The sequence below is a fragment of the Tamandua tetradactyla genome, chromosome 20, assembly GCF_023851605.1.
Source record: "Tamandua tetradactyla isolate mTamTet1 chromosome 20, mTamTet1.pri, whole genome shotgun sequence".
Taxonomy (NCBI): Eukaryota; Metazoa; Chordata; class Mammalia; order Pilosa; family Myrmecophagidae; genus Tamandua; species Tamandua tetradactyla.
The window spans coordinates 24,362,242-24,373,148 of NC_135346.1; the positions used below are offsets into that span (position 1 = coordinate 24,362,242).

A 10,907-nucleotide genomic window follows, 5' to 3' on the forward strand; every position below is an offset into this window, starting at 1 on the left:
ATGATATCAAGTTTAAGAATGAATATCACCCAAGGATTTGCACCCTATTCTGGAGAGATTTAATGTGTTTCTGGTTATATTCAGGACAGTTGAGTATCATTAGGTGAAAAAAAAAGTTTTCTTGTCTTTATTTAGAAATTAGGTATGGTTTAAGGTGATGTGTATAGCTGCCTAGTTGACAAGGGGTGGACTGTCATGGTCAGGTTCACGTGTCAACTTGGCCATGGCCAAGTGGTGGTACCTGTTTGTCTGGTTGGGCAAGTGCTGGCCTGTCTGTTGCTATAAGGGCATTTCATATAATTAAATCATGATCATGTTGACTGCATCCACAGTTGATTCTATTTGCAATCAGCCAAGGAGAGTGTCTTCTGCAATGAGTGATGCTTAATCTAATACTGGAAGCCTTTTAAGGAGGATTCAGAAGAAACAGGCTCTTTTCTTTCTTCAGCCAGTGAGCCTCTCCTGAGGAGTTCATCCAGAGCCTCCATTGGAATTATCAGCTTCACAGCCTGCTCTACAGATTTTGGACTCTATGTTTCCATGGTTACGTGAGACACTTTGATAAATTTAATATTTACGAATATTTCCTGTTGATTCTGTTTCTCTAGAGAACCCTAACTAATACAATAACCATATAAACTTTTTTTTACAGAAAATGCATGTAAAATACTGACAGCTTAACTGTCCTGAGAAATCCACTTATTTCCCAAGGCAAGATTGGGAATTCTGGTTTTAATGAACTTCAGGTCATTGACTGTGAGAAAACAAGCAGGAGACACATAATTGTGTGAAAACAAGTTTTAAATGCAATGAATAAGATTTGAAAAATGCTCACTATCTTCTCTGCCAAAATCATACATTATCTTACCCTTAACTAAGCTAGAATTTGTAAAGCTGCAAGGTTGTTGGGGTATTTGCAGAACATTGAGGACAGATGTAATGAGTTGAATATGATATTTAAAATAGTGTAGGGTGCATGGGTGGTTCAGTGGTAGAATACCTGCCTTCCATGCAAGTGATCCCAGGTTCAATTCCTGGGCCATGCACCACCCCCCCACACACACACACACAAAAAAAAAAAATAGTGGAAAATCTTACTCTCCAAAGTATCTATCTTTAGAAATGAGGAGATTAAATAGTGGGCCAAATCTGATCTTTAGGTTGTATAGATCTCCCTTGAAAACTTTTGCCCAAGACCTTAAGTTACATTAATTCCTTTCCATCCCATGAGAGGGTAACTAGTTAAATTTTACTGAAGCAAATTGAAGACGCAAAATAACCATATTGGCTGACTGTAAATAACAGTCAGCACAGCAGTTTATTTGCAGTCACTATTAGGTTTTGAGGGCAGTGCTTGTGTCCTATTATGGTCTGTAACATTAGCATCTGCCAGTATCCTACTTGACCCTCAGCTCTAATAAATATTTGCTTAAACAAATACACACTATTAAACTCACTGTACAAGGAGGTCCATCCAAGCTCTTAGGTAGCCTTCAAATGGTATGGCAGAAATTCAACAGGCTAGATTTGAGTCAGACAAATATGTATTCAAATTCTACTTGGGCAAGTTTCTTGAACTCTCTGAGTTCCATTTGCTTCATGTATAAAAATAGAAAGCCTTTCCATATTTGTGGTGAGGGAAATAACAAAATATCTTTTGTTAGAAAAATAAATGCCTCACAAAAGTGCTAGCATGCAGTGATGGACAATCAAGAGTCCCTCTTATCTCTCCTTCTGTATCTTCTTGGCTCCTCCCCCACTTCCTGGTGGTTAGCGAAGAGTTCCACCACAATAGATCTCTGCCCTGCAGAAGGCAGACACGACTCAGGGACAGAAGCAATAAAACATGAAGCCCATGACCTTGAATAGGTTATTAATCAACTGATGCCTTAGTGGTTTTTTTTCTATCTATATAGTAGAGATAACAGTAACTATCTCAAGGGCTGCTGGAAAGATTAAGTCCAAATATGTTCATAAAGTACTTAGGACTCTGCCTGAAAAATGTACTTCCTAATAAATACTGCTTCTTTCTATAATGGATTGTTGCATTTTATGCATAGGGCATGTGATGGTAAGACACATATGCAAGAGAAGTTTAAAAACAGATTTATTACAAAGAAACTGAAAAACAAAGACTAAAGTTTTATAATAATAGAAAAACCTTGTCAAAATCAATAACTACATTAGAGCTAACTCCAAACCTTTCATGTCTTCACCTTAACAATAAGGGAATGGAAGAAGGGGAGATAGAATTGCTCAATTGTTGTAACATTTCCAAAGGTTTAGAACAGGGGTTGACAACTTTTTCTGTGGAGAGCCAGAAAGTAAATATTTGAGGCTTTGTGGGCCACATACCAGTTCTATCACATGGCCTTTCTTTCTTTCTTACACTTTTAAAAACATAAAAATAATTCTTTGTCCCCCTTGCCATGGTTTGCTGATCCCTAGTAAAATCAATTAATACATTGTAGAGAAATCTGAAAACATGATAGATTAGCTAAGGTTAAAGGTTGGAGCATTCAGTATTTGCTGATAATGAAAAGGGAAAGAACTGGAGAAAGGGTAGTTACAACCCTTTTCAAAACCTCAGAAGATAGAAAGCTAGGAAAATCCAGAGTCTAAATCCCAAACTTCATGCAATATTTTCCTACACACATGTTTTGGGACTTATTTGTCTCAAAAGCAGCAGAAAATTTGTTTGGACAAAGCTGCTTGTGACTATTGGGAGACATTTCTCCGTGGATCTCTTGTTCTGTGAGCAGGGCACTCACTGTCCCTTTGCTTCAGAGCATGTTTTCAAGAATATTCGTGTAGTGAACAGCCTTGTAAGAGAGAGTGCCTGCTCTCACGAGCAAAGGGCAGGTGTGCTTACTGCCCATTATAAAAGATCTAGGTTCTCTAAAACTCAGGGCTCTTCTTCTGTAACATAGCACACTGCATGGGCAAGTATCATCTGGCCTTCTGCATAACCTCCAAAAGTGCCATCAGTAAAAACTTGTCCTTCATCTCTTACACAGGAGCCGCATGTCTTCTGTCAACATCCATGAAACTGGCAGGTTAATTAGCTTTTATAAGTAAAGAATCTCAGACAGTTGATAATTTTTGACATTGAAAGAAATGAAATGAAAATAAGGAAGAACAAGGCAAAGCAAGGGAAGCAGAAAACACCATTTAACATATTACTATAAAAAATTAACAGAGTCTTTGAATGGTATGATACACTGAAACAGGAAGAGGGTACAAAGAGATGGTAAAGAGTGGTTTACTGGGCCTTGATAGGTGATTTGGGTAAAAGCATCACATGCCATAGTGATGGCATCTTGGCTATCAAATCTATCTTGGCTATCTTTCTATTGAAATTCTACACACTATTCAAAAATGCTCTCAAATACTACTCTACTTATAAATGACATCTCCAAAACGCAATAATTGGAGAGAGGCAGAGCAAGACAGTGGCATAGTGAGATGTGGAATTTAGTTAGTCCCCTAGCATAGCTAGCAAATAGCCAAGAGCTGTCTGGAACAACTTTCTGGGGGACATCCATGATTAGACACACATCATACACCAGTGTAGAACGGGTGGAAGTGCTGAGATCACAGCAGAGAACTGTAAGGAACTGTGAAGGCTGGGCGCCCCTCCTCCATTGGTACAGCGGGATCTGTTGGAGAAGCTTCCCCATAGGAAGAAAGAAGCAGTTTCTACTAGGAGCAAGGCCGCTCAACCAAGCTCCAATTGTGGTCTTAATGAACAAATCTGAACTGCTGAATACAAGATCTGAGCATAAATAAACCCAGGGAAAGCAGGACAGTAATCCTGAAGTCTCTCCTGGAAGAGAGGAGATGGGGCTGATGCGGGAAAAAAAAGAAAGGAGGCTTTTTGAGTTGGTGGAGCTCAGATTATGGGAAAGGACTGTGCCCTGACAAAAGGAACACAGAGAACCAAGTATCAACTCTGGCTTTTGACTGGCAAAACTTGGGGGCTAGGGAGATTGACTCTGAAAAGGAATTTTATTTTTTTTCCTTTATCCTGTTTTTGAAAGCTTTTTAAAGTATTCTAAGTAGTGTATTAGAGAAAGCCTCAGGTATATTTAATTGTCAATGCTGACTCAGGCAAAGGCAGAGTTAAGAGAGGTCTGAGAGACAAAGTAACAAATCAAATGAAGGAAATAATTCCCTAAAAGGCATTTCTTCCCCTTGAAAAGAGAAGCAGGGCCCAGCTCAAGTGGCTGCAGTCCTTGAGAGAATTCAGACCTCAGGGGCTGGGAATTAGAAGCAGTTTAAGTTTGATTCCACCTCAGCCTCTGTCTCAATCACACCCCTGAGAATGAGAGGCTCCCCACCACTTGATGCTTGTGGGGAGCTACCGGCTAACAAGCGCCACCTGCTGGGCAGGACAGGAAAAGCAGAGTCTAGAGGCTCCGTGGGAAACTCGGAAAACCTGCTGGGTTTCATCTTCAGGGAAACATGTTATTGTAACACCCTTCTCCTGAGACCTGAGCCTGCCTTGTCTGTCTTGGGTGACCGTCCTCAAAAAAAGGTTCCATATGCACACAGGACAAGAATCAGAAACACAAGAACTGAAAACTTCCGATCAGTTAAACAGAAACTATGCCAGATGTCTAGAATAAATTGAACTGAATGCCAAAGAACTGATAGAGAACAAAGCCAACCAACAAGAAAACCCTAGAAGAAAAAGTGAAAATACCTCCAGAATAAGTTAATAAAGGAAAACAGATGCCTAGGCACCCACAAAAACTTACAAGTCATGCTAGGAAAAATGAAGATATGGCCCAGTAAGAGGAACAAACGAACACATTAAATGAGATACAGGAGTTGAAACAACTAATTAAAGACATTCAGTAAATATGCTAAATCATGTATACTACCAAAAATATAAAGTTTGCACCAAATAAACATCTCTTCTTTGGTCTCACACAGAAGTTGAAATTTTAAATATGGTCAATATTGTCCTTTACCCTTTAGTCTGATTTACCTTAGTCCTAACCAGATCTGCTTCATTTATATCTCTAATTGAACTGGGATCTCTTTTTCAGATCATTAAACAGTTGCTGTGTGGGGTAATGCTGACTTTCATAGTGTAAAACTCTAGTTCTGAGTCTCAGGTGTCACACAAATACCCAATGTTGCAGAGAATTATCAGGTTATACACAAAAAGCTCAGCACCTTAGAATTTAGAAATAACAGTTATAATTCAGGAATAGATGTGACTGCTGCAAGAGCTTACAATCTATGAACCTTTACAATAAGCCTTCCCCTGATAACCTATGCCTTTGAATTCAAGTCTCAGAGTTTGCACATTGTGGTAGGTCCTATTAGTGAAGCATTATAATATCTGTCTTCATTCCTGGCTTATTTCACTCAACATCCTCTTCTCAAGTTTCATTCACCTATTTGCATGTCTAACAACTTCATTCCCTCTTGCAGCTGTTTGATGTACCATTGTATGTATACAGCACAGTTCACCCTTCCTTTCATCAGTTGATGTACCTTTAGGCCACCTCCATTCATTGAAAATCGTGAAACTACCACCATAAACACCAGCGTGCAATTCTCCATTCACATCCTTGCTTTCAGTTCTTCCAAGGATATACCTAATAAGGGGTGGCAGGATCAAATGGCAAACCTATACTTAGCTTCCTGTGGAACCACCACACTTGTATGGTCAGTTTTTTCAAACACAATGAAACCTTGAATAGGGAGTGAGAGCTTTTGGTTTGTACAGGTTAGTGATGTGATAAATCCCAGAGTAATTTAGGTAGAAGATAAAAAAAGGTATTTGCAAAGTCTCCTTGAAGGATTAGGGGAAAATGTGGAAATAGTAAACTTCCATACCTGGGGAAGACCTGTTATTTTTGCAAATATTGGGGGCTATAAATTTAATAGGCCAAGCCCTCAATTTGGGGGCTTGCTCTTATGAAGCTTATTCCTGTAAAGGAGAAGCTATAACTACTTATAATTATGCCTAAGCATCACACCCAGAGAACTGCTTTTGTTGCTCAGATCTGGCCTCTCTCTCTAACCAACTCTACAGGTAAACCCACTGCCCTCCCCACTACATGGGGCATGACTCATAGGGCTGTAAATCTCCCTGGTAACATGGGGCCTGATGCCTGGGGCTAAGCCTGAACCTGGGATCATGGGATTCTTGGCCAAAAGGGGGAAGAGAAATGAAACAAAATAAAGTTCCAGTGGCTGAGAGACTTCAAATAGAATTGAGAGGTCACTCTGGATGTTATTCTTATGCAGTATATAGATATCCTTTTCAGTTCCTGGTGTATTGGAGTAGCTAGAAGGAAATGACTGAAATTGTTGAACTGTCATCCAGTAGCCTTGATTCTTGAAGATGATTGTGTAACTATAGAGGTTCACAGTGTGACCGAGTGATTGTGAAAGCCTTATGACTTACACTCCCTTTATCCAGTGTGTACAGATGAGTAAGAAAATAAAGACAAAAAATAAATAAATAATAGGGGAGAATAAAGGGTATGAGATGTTTTATGTGTTCTTTATTACTTCTATTTTTTTTCTCATTTTTATTGTTTATGGAGTAATGAAAATGTTCAAAATCAATTGTGATGATGAATGCACTACTATATGTTGATACTATGAACCACTGATTATCTAATTTAGATGAGTAAATGTTATGTGACTATATCTGGATAAAATTGCTTTAAAAAAACAGTAATTTATACTGCCTACATTAACATATTATTTTAATAGTAATAATTTCATAGACCCATTGGCTTATCTGAAAGGATAAATCCAAAAGTTCTTAGCAATGTGCTCAATAAATGTGCTTTTTTTCATTTATCTAACTATTTATTATGTTTATTTTGTGACTCTTACATATATTACAAACTTGCTCGTGCAATAACTGTATTATATTTACCTTTGTAGCCAAATCAGGCACTCAGCATTTAGTTATTAAGAAGTGAACTCCTTAAAGGAAACATTCCTTCCCCTGAGTTAGATATCTCTCCTATTTATTGCGAGAAAACCTTGCACTGACCTATATCACACTGACCTCTTATCACCCCACATTGCAATCATCTCTTTATTATTTTGCTTAGGACTCTGCCCCAAGTAACAGAAAATCTGATTCAAATAAGATCAAGCAAAATGGCAATCTGTCCTTCGGAAGTAGATCGAGCTTCAGGCCTATTTTAGTTTAAGACTTAGAACCCAGTCTCTTCTTATCTCTTAACTCTGTTCTCTTCCACGCCTACTTCTTCCTCAGATGTCAGGTGATAACAAGATAGCTGCCAACAGAAACAAGCCTATATATTCACAGGTTCAACACAAATTCAGACAAAGAGAAAGCAGAACATTCCAAGCAAAATTTCCCAGGTGACCACTCATTGGCTCAGGTCCCATGCTCATCCCTAATCAATCACTGTGAGTGGGGGACACAGTGCTCAGGCCAGGATGGGGTCATGTGCCCCAGCAGGGAGTCAGAGGTGGAGACAGACACCTGAAGCCCATTGTCTGAGGAAGGTGGCACAGAGGTGCTCCCCTGAGGAAAACTGAGATCTAGAAGAAGAGAGAATGGGTGTTGCGCAGAAAACAAGTATCCTTGATGTTTGTTGTTCCTGTATATCTGTTCCTCTATCAAGTACTAGATATCCCAGTCTCTTTCCATCTCCTGTACCCAACAAGATCCCGCAGACCCCAATAAGCATGTGCCAAATGAATGAATGCAGTAGATACGGAAGCCTGTGAAGAAAATTTCTTTCCCACTGCAACCAGGACAGCATGCTTGTGAGGGCTCCACTTGTTATAGATTTAAAAAACAGCCCCAGGCTTGCAGACTGAGCCAGGCCTAGTGGTGGGAAACAGCCCTCTTCCCTACCAGGGAGCACACACAGGCCGCTTTGGTGAGATGATGACTCGACTTTCATGATCAGATTCTCTCTAGATGTGAACGAGTGGGTGAATATGAAGATTTAAACAAATGGGGAAAGTATGGAGACAGGAGTCTTATCCTAAATCTTTCTGTTCTTTACTTCAGCCAGCAAGTCCGATTTACATCAGATAGGTTACAGATCCACCTAGTGGCCAAAGTGCACACACACAATTACTGTAGATTTTTATAATTAGTGTAAATAATGAATTTAATCATTGCCACCCTGCTGGGGGGTGGTGTGCTGGAGTCATGCAAGTGTCCAGGTACCCTCCTTGCATTCTCCCCTTGGTGTCCATTTTTTCTCCTACATTTGGTTGGGACCACCACCCAGGGAACAGGGGGGCAGAAATGTGAGATAAAATGAGTCAGCTAAATTGACTTAACATTTACATTCCTATTTTTATTACTGAGGTGTCAGGGAGAGGAGGAATGTTGACATGGCAAAAGAAGCTGAAAGTTTTCATGAAATTTCATTCCAACATGCTCTCCTCACATCTCTTAATTCCTACTGTTCTTAGAGTCTGTGGAAGTGAGGAATATACAGGGGGCTTTCAATCGCTACTTTGTATTTGTGTGGATTGATTTATAATAAGTATGTACGCATTGCTTTTGTAATTGTAATGATTAAAGATGATACATTTTAAACATACAGAAGTGGATGTCACTTCATCAGGAAGCTTTCTCTGATGTTCTCAGACTGAAGTACAGTCAATCTGCAGTAATCTGTCTACAGATCTCACATACATATTTTGAGATAGATTTCCTAGAATTAGGGACACAGACAGTGGCCATGGCACAGAAATTGTGCTAACTTATTCAACTGAGAAGTTAATCCATGGAGCTCATTAACTTGGGCACTCCAATCTATCCTCAGAGATTTTTGCCTCTGGCAGTGTAAGAATCTAGGCCCCTGCCCCTCATTCTCAAGGGAGTTGTCCTACTGAAATATTTGGAGGACACAAGGCAGGCAGATGAAGGTGAGCTCGTCCTCCTTTTGTTTAGTGAGCACACAGCCACGATTAAAATGGACCTGTGTGGTCTAGAAGTGGGCTCTTTATGGTGCAGTATATAAAGAGTTCTAAGAATTTTAGATCATAATATATATAATAATCACTGATTGCTAAATAGGTAATATTTAGAAAAATATTTTCAAAGTTGTATTTGGGAAGGTTAATTTATGGCATGAAGGATTGGAGATGGAAACGCACTGACTTTGGATATAGCCATTAGGAAGTTGTAATAGTTTGGGTGCAACTGCTATGACGACTGCTGTAACAGGGAAGCGCCTGCGTCAGGTCCCCAGTGTGACTATTATAGTGCCCATAGAAGACTAATAAGCATTGGTTGAATGAATTTTTTTGCATAAACCTGGATTATTGGCCACAGTATTGTAAAAGAAGGAATCATGAGATAGACATGAAACACTATAGAAGACTTATCTAGGGCATAGATACAAGAAACTGGGAAGAGGGGAAATCAAATGCTGACCCTGCAGTCTTGATAACTGGTAGAATGGTTATAAGAGAAATGGAGTCAGATATAGATAGGAGGTAAGAAGAAGGAGAGAGAGGGGGAGAAGTGTGCATTGTGTAGAGGCAGCCTGTCAGCGTAGAGAGAGGAGGAGAGAAAATGAGTTCCACTGTGTATTTGTTGACTTTGATAATCTTAAAGAAACGTCCCGCAGGCAATGCTAAAGGCTTTTGAGCATGGGTGGGAGGTCAATGTTTGGAATATAGATTTAGGTATGTCTAGTGTGGAAGTAAGAGCTGAATGTGTAAGAGCAGTTTGTAAAGAGAGATAACAGAGGATCCAGAACTGACTTATTGGGAAAGTTCACTATTCCAAAAATTATTAGTAATACTGGAGAATCAGAATCATCTAGGTGATAAGCTTTCCCACTTGTCAGTTGAACTTTTTTTTAAAACTAAATACGCTAGCTCAAGTTACTTGACAGTTTACAAGCCAACTGTACAGAGTATCTTTTAAGGCCAGGTAAGAAGTGGGAAATCCATCTGAGATACACAGAGGGAATAAAATATTCCCATCTCTCAGTTGTGCTTTCCCTTAAAATTCTCAAAAGCACCAAAAATCCAGTTACTTCAATTAAAAAGTTTGCAAGTGAAGTTTACTCTTATTCTAGTCCAGTTGAGTGTACTTTTGTCCTTCTATTTTTGCTTATGTTTCCACTTTGCAAAGAGGTTGTTTAACCTGTGTATCAAATCCTTACAAAGCAACCCAACGACTAAGGGGAAAATAAAAAAGGAAGTACAGTGCATTGATAGCTTCACTGGGACTCAGTGGGAGAGGAAATCAAAGGAGTGCTGTGCAGATCAGTGACCTCTGGGCAGTGGGAAAAGTTAATTGGCAGACCATGAAGGAACACAATGGGAGGACCAAGAGTGGCTTAGGCAACCCTTTTAGGATCAAAGGATTATCCCTTCGGCAGGAACCATTTTCACATCCTTGCTTCCCAGTGGCCCTCTCTTGAACATAAATGAAAACAGCACTTTACCAGATGTAATCAGGCATTTAGAATTAAAGGACTAGAAGGATGAGGAGGAAGTTGTCAAATACAATCACGGGAATGCCCCAGCACTGAACAGTTTGCTGGAGGACATGTTGAAATAAACACTTAGAACTTTTACTGATGGAAAAGTAGTCTATCAAGAAAGAAGAGGGTGGGTCGATGATGGCTCAGCAGGCAGAGTTCTCGCCTGTCATGCCAGAGACCTGGGTTCGGTCCCGGTGGCTGCCCATGCAGAAAAAAAAAAAATAGAAAGAAAGAAGGATGCGTGTATATGTGTTCATCTGTTGCCATCATCAGTTTGGATAGGTAAATGGAAATACATGATTATTCCATGATGATACAAGCATGATGGAAATAATAAAGTTTTTTCCTGAGTAAATACCACATTGAAGCAGGACCCAGGTGTTTCCTTTCTGTAGGAAACTCCCAACAACGTTGAATAACACTGAAATCCAT

General features: G+C 39.6%; 1 non-coding gene across 1 annotated transcript; it reads left to right on the forward strand.

The window, feature by feature from the left end:
• Nucleotides 1-974: 974 nt before the first annotated feature.
• Nucleotides 975-1,046, forward strand: TRNAG-UCC (transfer RNA glycine (anticodon UCC)). The gene has a single exon. It is a non-coding gene; the product is annotated as a tRNA-Gly (tRNA).
• Nucleotides 1,047-10,907: the final 9,861 nt, after the last annotated feature.